Source organism: Scyliorhinus canicula, chromosome 6 (assembly GCF_902713615.1).
Source record: "Scyliorhinus canicula chromosome 6, sScyCan1.1, whole genome shotgun sequence".
NCBI classification, from domain to species: domain Eukaryota; kingdom Metazoa; phylum Chordata; class Chondrichthyes; order Carcharhiniformes; family Scyliorhinidae; genus Scyliorhinus; species Scyliorhinus canicula.
The window spans coordinates 144,498,083-144,509,191 of NC_052151.1; the positions used below are offsets into that span (position 1 = coordinate 144,498,083).

At 44.4% G+C, this 11,109-nt stretch overlaps 1 pseudogene; it reads left to right on the forward strand.

The window, feature by feature from the left end:
- The first annotated feature begins 644 nt into the window (after positions 1–644).
- LOC119967547 lies at positions 645–836 on the forward strand (annotated as a pseudogene).
- The last annotated feature ends 10,273 nt before the right edge of the window (positions 837–11,109 follow it).

Below are 11,109 nucleotides of genomic sequence, written 5' to 3' on the forward strand. Positions count from 1 at the left end.
AGCACTTGTCACCTACCACACAGGTAACAAGGCACCTCCTTCACCCCGACTCCTTGAATCTAACCTGACCCAACCTCAACCCTCGCTCTTCCCTGAACTCGCCGACTCCCCCTCCCCTGATTACCTCCACAATCCCCTGACTACCCCGACCCAACCTGAACTGACCGTGATTACTCCCTCCCCCTGACTAACCTCCAAGAACCTTCAGCTATCCCCCAAACCCCAATTGCCACACTTGACTTCCCGCCTCCGTCAACCCAACTTGACCTAATTTCACCCCAAACTACCTCCCGCCCCGACCATCGACTATACCTGACCCCACCGACTCCTCGTGACCGCTGACTACCCCCCGATATAACCTGACCATACCTCAGCACCTGACTCCTGTCACCACCCGGACTTCCCCCCTTTCCTATCTTACTGACCCAGTGCTCAGTTTATTTGGAACGATTCTCGATTGGAAGATTGGCCAGAAAAATTGGAGGAAGTTTTTTTTTTCATTTGATCAGGGTTGGATATAGAAGTTTCAATCTGGTAGATTTGGGCTTTAATTCCTGGCAACAAGTTGTAAAATATATTTTCATGATATTGTCCTGGTGTTAATGCATGCATCATAAAGGTTATATTGTGGACACAGAGAGACAATGTCTGGCTGGGAAGGAAGCTGCAAGAAACCATTGAAACAGCCAAAATAACCGAGCAAGGAAGTGGATAAGGACGGTGTTGCTTTCAAACAGAAAAAAAAGGAGCAGAAAAAGCTTGACGAGATGAAAGCAAAAGCTGCAGGCAAAGGGCCACTTAGTACTGGAGGCATCTAAAAGTCAGGCAAGAAATAACGAGCACGGGAATGTCCAAGATGAATTAAGACGAAGCTACATCACTTGCCTATCTTCAGAGGGTGGAGGACTACATTTGCAACCTGCTTTTGTTATTTCCTGTTAAGCTTTTGGACTTTCCCTATAAATTGTATATTTGTTTAAAACACCAATAAAGTTTTCTCCTGTTAAAAAGAATTGAGGTTATATTGTCATTCTTGTCACTAATCCTTCTGTCTCTTATTGATCAAATGGATTTACACTAAATGGAGTGAATTATATTTCAATATATCAAAAATAATGAGCCAAGTATAAACACTGACCACTCATTTAGATTATACACGAACATAAGAACTAGGAGCAGGAGTAGGCCATCTGGCCCCTTGAGCCTGCTCCGCCATTCAATGAGATCATGGCTGATCTTTTGTGGACTCAGCTCCACTTTCTGGCCCGAACACCATAACCCTTAATCCCTTTATTCTTCAAAAAACTGTCCATCTTTATCTTAAAAACATTTAATGAAGGAGCCTCTACTGCTTCACTGGGCAAGGAATTCCATAGATTCACAACCCTTTGGGTGAAGAAGTTCCTCCTAAACTCAGTCCTAAATCTATTTCCCCTTATTTTGAGTCCATGCCCCCTAGTTCTGCTTTCACTCGCCAGTGGAAACAACCTGCCCACATCTATCCTATCTATTCCCTTCATAATTTTATATGTTTCTATAAGATCCCCCCTCATCCTTCTAAATTCCAACGAGTACAGTCCCAGTCTACTCAACCTCTCCTTGTAATTCAACCCCTTCATCTCTGGGATTAACCTAGTGAATCTCCTCTGCACACCCTCCAGTGCCAGTACGTCCTTTCTCAAGTAAGGAGACCAAAACTGAACACAATATTCCAGGTGTGGCCTCACTAACACCTTATACAATTGCAGCATAACCTCCCTAGTCTTAAACTCCATCCCTCTAGCCATGAAGGACAAAATTCCATTTGCCTTCTTAATCACCTGTTGCACCTGTAAACCAACTTTTTGCGACTCATGCACTAGCACACCCAGGTCTCTCTGCACAGCAGCATGTTTTAATATTTTATCATTTAAATAATAATCCCGTTTGCTATTATTCCTACCAAAATGGATAACCTCACATTTGTCAATATTGTATTCCATCTGCCAGACCCTAGCCCATTCACTTAACCTATCCAAATCCCTCTGCAGACTTCCAGTATCCTCTGCACTTTTCGCTTTACCACTCATCTTCGTGTCGTCTGCAAACTTGGATACATTTCCCTTGGTCCCCAACTCCAAATCATCTATGTAAATTGTGAACAATTGTGGGCCCAACACTGATCCCTGAGGGACACCACTAGCTACTGATTGCCAACCAGAGAAACACCCATTAATCCCCACTCTTTGCTTTCTATTAATTAACCAATCCTCTATCCATGCTACTACTTTACCCTTAATGCCATGCATCTTTATCTTATGCAGCAATCTTTTGTGTGGCACCTTGTCAAAGGCTTTCTGGAAATCCAGACATACCAAATCCATTGGCTCCCCGTTATCTACCGCACTGGTAATGTCCTCAAAAAATTCCACTAAATTAGTTAGGCACGACCTGCCCTTTATGAACCCATGCTGCGTCTGCCCAATGGTACAATTTCTATCCAGATGCCTCGCAATTTCTTCCTTGATGATAGATTCCAGCATCTTCCCTATTACCGAAGTTAAACTCACTGGCCTATAATTTCCTACTCTCTGCCTACCTCCTTTTTTAAACAGTGGCGTCACGTTTACTAATTTCCAATCCACCGGGACCACCCCAGAATCTAGTGAATTTTGGTAAATTATCACTAATGCTTTTGCAATTTCCCTAGCCATCTCTTTTAGCACTTTGGGATGCATTCCATCAGGGTCAGGAGACTTGTCTACCTTTAGCCCCATTAGCTTGTCCATCACTACCTCCTTAGTGATAACAATCCTCTCAAGGTCCTCACCTGTCATAGCCTCATTTCTGTCAGTCACTGGCATGTTATTTGTGTCTTCCACTGTGAAGACCGACCCAAAAAACCTGTTCAGTTCCTCAGCCATTTCCTCATCTCCCATTATTAAAACTCCCTTCTCATCCTCTAAAGGACCAATATTTCCCTTCGCCACACTTTCTTGTTTTATATATTTGTAGAAATATATGTTGTTTTTTATACCTGTACAATCATTGAGTATGACAGCACAGATGCCTAGCCCTTGCTCTGCTTTACTAACAAAATAAGTGTCGCTGTCTGCCTTGAAAATATCAACTGACCCAACAGCCACCCACTTTTGGGTAGAAAATACCAGATTTCCACTACCTGCGTGTGAAAAACTACTTTCTGCTTTCAATCCTGATGATCTTAGTCCTAATTTGAAGTGTGTATCCCTCTGATCGGTCTACTAATCCAGCTGTCCGACCTTACTTCTAACAGCCTTTACAATTTCTATTATTCAAGCAAATATCTCATTTGCTTTAATAATACTTTTTGGGTCAGCCAACCGAGGCTAATGAGAATGAAAGTTTCCTTTATCTGACAGCTGTAAAAGTGCTCTGTGAAATGCATTTGGGATAGTGGACACAGGACTATAGCAAAAATCCCTTTCATTTATGATTCAGATAGAGTTAGTAGTTTCACTCTAGATGCTGAGTGTGATAAATAGAAAAATATCAGAGCAGGTACTGGACGTGGTTTCTGCTGATGTAACAGCTGTGACACAATGTGGCGAAGGATTTATGGAACATTACAGACCATATTTTATTTGACCTAGAAGTAAGAAAGCTGTAGATTTGTATATCAACTTTCTTAATCTCAGCATCACACAGAATGATTTACAACTAATGAAGTCCTTTTGAAGTGTAATCACTGTTTTAACCGAGGAAGGGCAGAAGCCAAATTTGCACAGGGCAACTTCCCACTGACAGCAGATAATGATCCATTTTTTTAGTGATGCTGGTTAAGTGACAAGTATTGACCAGGGCACCAGGGATAACTCCGCTGCTTATTTTAAAGCACTTAAACATCTTTTATATCCATCGAGGATCATAAGAAATAGGAACCGGAATAGGTCATCAGCCCATCAAGCCTGCTCTAAGGCTGTCCTGATTGTGGTTTAACTCCACTTCTCTCCCTGTCCCCATTGCTCTTAACTCCCCTGCAGATCAATATCTATCTGACTCGACCGTAACTATATTCAGTGTCCCAGACTCCATTGTTCTCTGTGGGAGAGAATTCCAAAGACTAAAAACCCTCTGAGAGAACACATTGCTCACCTTTGCCTTGAGTGGGAAATTCCTTGGGCGGGATGTTCATGCAACCGGTTGCGTGTTTTACGGAGACAGCCTGCAATTGGCCAGTGGTGTGTGATGTGTTGGGTATGCTGGGTCTGCGAGGACTGCGTTTACTGCAGCAGTGAGAGAGACAGGCTTCCAACACTTGAAGAAATGCAACTCTATTTTATTGAACTCTTAACTATTAAACATACTTTAACTGTGGGTTGACACTATGCTGAGTTGACTGGAGACCTGAGGCTAACCTGACCAGACTAACTTACTACCACATGGTGGATGTTCTAGTTGTTGCTCACAGGCTTTGACTGTCTCAGAGGCTGGATCCCAAGAGAGCGGGAAAACTAGTGCCCTCTGGCTTTATAGTGGTCGTGTCCTGTCTGGTGATTGGCTGCTATGTTCTGTGTGTTCATTGGTCATCCTGTGTGTCAATCAATGTCTGTCTGTGCACCATCAGAAACTTATGTGTATATTATGACAGTGTGATCTTCTAGCCCCAATGCTGTCAATGGTTTCCTGTTGAATGCGACCCTTGCTGCTGGGAAACCCCCAGCGGGTGTGCGCTATCGGCGGGACCAGAAGATTCCACCAGCATGAAGGGCTGGGAAGTTCTGGTCCTTTGTTATAAACTGTGCTCCCTAGTTCTGGATTCACACCAAAAAGAGGAAACTTCCTCTCAGCATCTGTCTAGTCTCCTCAGAATCTTATATGTTTCAAGAAGATCACATTTCATTGTTCTAAACTCCAACGAGTAGAGGCTCAACCTTTTCGTTTTAGATAACCCCTTCATTCTACGAATTAGCCAAGTGAACCAATGCAAGTATATCATTCTTTGATAAGAGGAAACTACACAGTACTCTCGGTGTGGTTTCACCAATGCCCTGTCCAGTTGTGGCAAGACTTTCCTATTTTTCTACTCCAAGCTAGCCCCTTTGCAATAACGACGAACATTCTATTTGCCTTCCTGCTAATTTGCTGTACCTCCATACTAACCTTTTGTGATTCATGTACAGATCCTTCTGTACCGCAGCATTGTGCAGTCTCCATTTAAATAATATTCTATTTTCCATTCTCCCCACCAAAGTGGTCAACCTCACATTCACTCATTTTATACTCCACCTGACATATTTTTGCCCCCTCTCCTCACCTATCTGTATCCCTTTGCTGACTCTTTGTATCCTCCTCACAATTTTCTTTCTTGCCTACCTTTATCAACAGCAAATTTGGCTACAATACAGTCTGTTTTTTCATCCGAGTCATTAAAACAAATTGTACATAGTTGAGGTCCCAGCACCCAATCCCTGTCGCACTCCAACAGTTATAATTAGCCACACTGAAAATTACCTATTAATCCTGACCCCCCCCCCCCCCCCCCCTCATTTTCTCTCTCTTAGTTAGCCAGCCCTCTATCACCTACAATACATTGAGTTCTACTCTTGTGCAATTATTTTTTTAATGTGGCACCTTATCAAATGCTTTTTGGAAATCCAAATACTCTATATCTGCTCTAAGCCCATTTTTCGACCTGTTTATTACATCTGCAAAGAATTCTAATAAATGTGTCAAATTCGATTTCCCTTTAACAAAACCACGTTGACACTGCTTGATTGTATTGCGATTTTCGAAATGGTCTGCTACAACTTACTTAATGATGGATTCTAGCCATTTCCTAAAGAATAAAAGGACCTCGCTTTGATGTCTCATCCAAAGATGCTGTCTCCACTTTAAGCAGGAAAGTGCTTAACAGTAACACTGGGCGACCTCACTTTGATGAGCAGAATATTCAGGAAATAAGTTATTTTTTGACAAAGTAAGAAAACAATTCAGGGGATCAGGTGATTTTAGAAACTGCTCAAGCTTCATTCTTCAGACAATTTCTTACATTCTCACAAATTATATCAAAACCTTGAGTGTATTATAAACGTGGAATTCCCGTACCAGCCTCCCCGGACAGGCGCCGGAATGTGGCGACTAGGGGCTTTTCACAGTAACTTCATTGAAGCCTACTCGTGACAATAAGCGATTTTCATTTCGATTTTCATTTCATTTAATCTTACTTCCAAGTAATTGCTGCCAAATATTTTTTTTTCAATCCTTCAGTGGCTGACAGTTAAAAGTAACATCTTCAATGAGGATGTCATAAGCAGAATACAATTGTTCTAAATTAAACTGAAAATACAACGTTGGGCAGGATTTAACCACTTATATTCTGTAAGGTAAGAGTTGTTTGTTCTTGGGTTTTAAATTTAAAAAAAAAATTTAGTGTTTGTTTTGATTTTTGGGGGCAGCAAGCTATCTTAGTATCATTTAGCAGCATCACCAATCTTAGAGTGTTCACTTGAGAGAGTAGCAGCAGTATACATATATATATATTTTTAAGGGCCGAAGGGTGTTTAATCTTTTTTTTTCCCCCCTTTAAGTCTCTTTGGGAGTTCAGATCAGAAGGGATGGAGGCTAAGTTGCATGCTCCTCCTGTAGAATGTGGGTGGTGAGGGACACCACCGGTGTCCCCTCTGACTACATCTGCACCCAACTCCAGCTCCTCAGAGACCGCGTTAGGGAACTGGAGCTGTAGCTGGACGAAGAGTAGCTAGGTTACAGTCAGGGAAAGGAAAAGGAACGGGCAGACAGTGCAGGGATCCCTCGTGGCTGTTCCCCTTCAAAACAAGTATACTGTTTTGGATGCTGTTGGGGGGAATGACCTACCGGGGGAAGGCCCAAGCGGTCACATCTCTGGCACTGAGCCTGGCTCTGTGGCTCAGAAGGGAAAGGGGGAAAATTGAAAATCAATAGTCATAGGGGACTCAATGCTTAGGGAAACGGATAGCAGATTTTGTGGTCGCGAATAAGACTCCCGGAAGTTATGTTGCCTCTTGGGTGCTAGGGCCAGGGATGCCTCGGATCGAGTCTACAGGATTCTTAAGGGGGAGAAGGAGCAACCAGAAATCGTGGTGCACATTGGCACCAATGATATAGCTAAGAAAAGTGATGAGGATCTAAAAAGTGATTTTAGGGAGTTGGGTTGGAAGCTAAAGAGCAGGACAAGCAGAGTAGTGATCTCAGGATTGCTACCGATGCCACGTGCAAATGAGGCAAGGAACAGAGAGTGAGTGCAGCTGAACATGTGGCCACAGGGCTGGTGCAGGAGGGAAGGCTTCAGATATGTGGATCATTGGGATATCTTCTGGGGAAGGTGGGACCTGTACATGAAGGACGGATTGCACCTCAACTGAAGGGGCACCAATATCCTGGGTGGGTGGTTTGCTAGAGCTCTTCGGGAGGGTTTAAACTAGTTTGGCAGGGGGATGTGAAACCTCCCATCAGAGGATAGGGTAGCTGTTGAACAGGCAGAAATAATATGCAGCGAGTGTGTGAGGAAGGATAGACAGTTGATAGGGCAAAGTTGCACTCAGTGGAATGGGTTAAAGCAGGGGTGGGCAAACTACGGCCCGCGGGCCGCATGCGGCCCGCCAAAGGTATTTCTGCGGCCCACCAAGTCATTAAAAAAAAAAAAAAAAAAAAAATTTTTTTTAAAAAATTTTTTTTTTTTTTTTTTTAAATTTTTTTTTAAGGTTAATGCGGGGGGGCTGTTGGGTTACTTACTGGTATAGGGTGGATACGTTGACTTGAGTAGGGTGATCATTGCTCGGCACAACGTCGAGGGCCGAAGGGCCTGTTCTGTGCTGTTCTATGTTCTATATGAGGCGCCCAGAATCATAACCGGGTGAAGTAATTATTTTACTTAATATACTATGCGGCCCTTTGTGAATTGTGAATTTCTGAATGTGGCCCTTGCACGGAAAAGTTTGCCCACCCCTGGGTTAAAGTGTGTCCTTTTCAATGCAAGGAGTGTCGGGAATAAGGGAGATGAACTTAGAGCATGGATCAGTACTTGGAACTATGATGTTGTGGGCATTACAGAGACATGGATTTCACAGGGGCAGGATTGGTTGTTAGATGTTCCGGGTTTTAGATGTTTTCAGAAGAATAGGGAGGGAAGTAAAAGAGGAGGGGCCATGGCACTGTTAATTAGGGAGTGCATTACAGCTGCAGAAAAGGAAGTAGTTGAGGAGAATTTGTCTACTTAATCAGTATGGGTGGAAGTCAGAAACAAGAAAGGAGCAGTCACTTTATTGGGAATTTTCTATAGACCCCCAAATACCAGCAGAGAGATAGAGGAACAGATTGGGTGGCAGATATTGGAAAGGGGCAAAAATAACAGAGTTGTTGTCACGAGTGACTTCAACTTCCCTAATATTGACTGGAACCTCCTTACTGTAAATGATTTGGATGGAGCACATTTTGTCAGATGTGTACCGGAAGGTTTCCTGACTTTATGTAGATAGGCCCACAAGCGGGAAGGCCATATTGGATTTGGTGCTCGGCAACTAACCAGGCCAGGTGTCAGATGTCTCGGTGGGAGAGCATTTCTGTGACAGTGACCACAACTTCTTTACCTTTACCATAGTCATTGAGAGGGATAGGAACAGACAGTATGGGAAGGTATTTAATTGGGGGAGGGGAAATTATACTGCTATTAATAATAATAATCCCTTATTGTCACAAGTAGGCTTCAATGGAGTTACTGTGAAACCCCCGAGTCGCCACATTCCGGCATCTTTTCAGAGCTGAGGAGCATAAAGTGGGAACAATTGTTCTTGGGGAAATGCACAACAGTAATGTGACGGTTGTTTAAGGACAATTTGCTGCGAGTGCTGGATAGTTTTGTCCCACTGAGACGAGGAAGGAATGGTAAGGTGAAGGAGCCTTGGATGACATGAGAAGTGGAGCTTCTAGTCAAGTGGAGGAAGGAAGCTTACGTAAGGGTTAGGAAGGAAGCATCTGGCACGGCTCTAGATGGTTACAAGGTAGCCAGGTAGGAACTCAAAAATTGACTTAGGAAAGCTAGAAGGGGCCGACCGGCTTTGGGGCGGCATGGCGCAATTCGTGGCCGGCCTGTCGATTCTCCAGCCCGTCCCTGGGGTGAGAGAATCCCGCCCACTGTGTCCAGTCCTGGTCGTCTCATTATAGGAAGGATGTGGATGTTTTGGAGAGGGTACAGAGGAGATTTACCAGGATGCTGCCTGGAGTGGAGGGTATGTCTTATGAAGAAAGATTGAGGGAGCAAGGGATTTTCTCACTGGAGCAAAGAAGGAAGGACAGTGACTTGATAGAGGTGTACAAGGTGATGAGGGGCAAGGATAGAGTGGATAGCCAGTGACTTTTCCCCAGGGCGGAAATGGCTGTCACGAGGGGGACATAATTTTAAGGTGATTGGAAGGGAGATGTCAGAGGTCGGTTCTTTGCACAGAGAGTGGTGGGTGCATGGAATGCACTGCCAGCAGAGGTGGTGGAGTCCGAGCCATTAGGGACATTTAAGCGATTCTTGGACAGGCACATGGACAGCAGTAAATTGAAGGGGTGTAGGTTAGATTGATCTTAGATTTGGATAAATGGTCGGCACAACATCATGGGCTGAAGGGCCTGTACTGTGCTGTACTGTTTTATGTTCTATGTTGAGCCCGGCACGTCAGTTAAATAATAATAATCTTTATTATTGTCACAAGTAGGCTTACATTAACACTGCAATGAAATTACTGTGAAAAGCCCCTAGCCGCCACATTCTGGCACCTGTTCGGGTACACAAGGGGAGAATTCAGAAAGTCCAATTTTTAAAAACATGAAGCTGCCGCAATGGCTGCTGAGAGGATCTGAGGAGGTGAATAGCCATTTTCATTTTCAGGTATGCAGCTCAAGAGCACTAAAGCTAATGCCCCAGTCCTTGGGGGCGAGGGGGAATCCCTCAGGGGATGGTTAGGCTTGGTTGGGGGTCTGCAGTGTTCCATATCGGGGTTCACTCCCTGGGCTGGTGGGAGATGGGAGGGTGAGGGGCTTTCCTTCCATGAGGCCTTCAAGCTATCTCTAAATATTGTGGATACCCATAACAATAGCAACTACAGCTGCTGCCTGTCTTCTACCAATCACTTCATGAAAGAGCCCTGTTTTGGTTTTATGCTGAAAGTTATTTAAACTCCCTTTGACTGTGAGCAGCCTCTAACGTCACAGCTGAAGGCTATCGCTAATGAGGAATTGACCATGTTAGGTGTGAAAGCGCTTCACCATAGCTACAGCTTGTGTTTGCTGCTTGTTCCTGCTGGTGGCTGTGAATGCCTGGAGGCTGCTGTTGCTGTTTCCTTCTTTTTCTGTAACCGGAAAGAAGGACAATTTTTTCTAAGGTCCTGGGGCGACACCCATATGATCTAGGTTCACATTGGGCTGTCAGCGGCGTGAGCAGCAGCATGGTTGCCTTTCTGGCCACGTCAATGGTGTTCCGTACCTGTCCACTCCGACCCCACAGCCCACCTCCTGGCCACCCCTCACTACTTCACTGGCAGATGTCCTCGGCCGGGGCATGACTGTCTGAAAACTATGGCAAGTTTGGACACTTTCTCCACACCCTCTCTCTCACTCAGCATGCATGGTGCCTGTTTTTACGATGTTTAAAAGCACAAGTTAGTACACTCTGTTTCACTTCATATAAATCGTATAAATCTTTTGCCTTTTAAAAGCACAAGTAAACCTCACCATTGGGAATTTGCCCTGATGGAGGTGGAGAATCACGGAGGCTCTGGAGAATACCAGTTCAGGCCCGCTAATGATATTCAAGGGTGTTTCCTGTATGTGCGGAGTGGAACGCATTGCCGCAGCTGTCGAGGCACAGGAGAATTGCGATTTGACATGAAACCGATGCCCGCCACAATTTCGGTGTCAATCCGATTCTCTGCCCAATCTGTTTGCTGATATTGGCGTCAACCGATGGAAAGCCACGCCGAGGGAATTTCTTCAGAGCTGCTCCACTGCTATGACTTTGCTGAAAATTAAAGAAACATCTTGGGCTGGATTCTTTGGTTGCCGATGCCAAAATCGCTTTTGGCGACCTGCCGGAGAATCCAAGTTTCCGACGAAATCGGGGACGGTGCC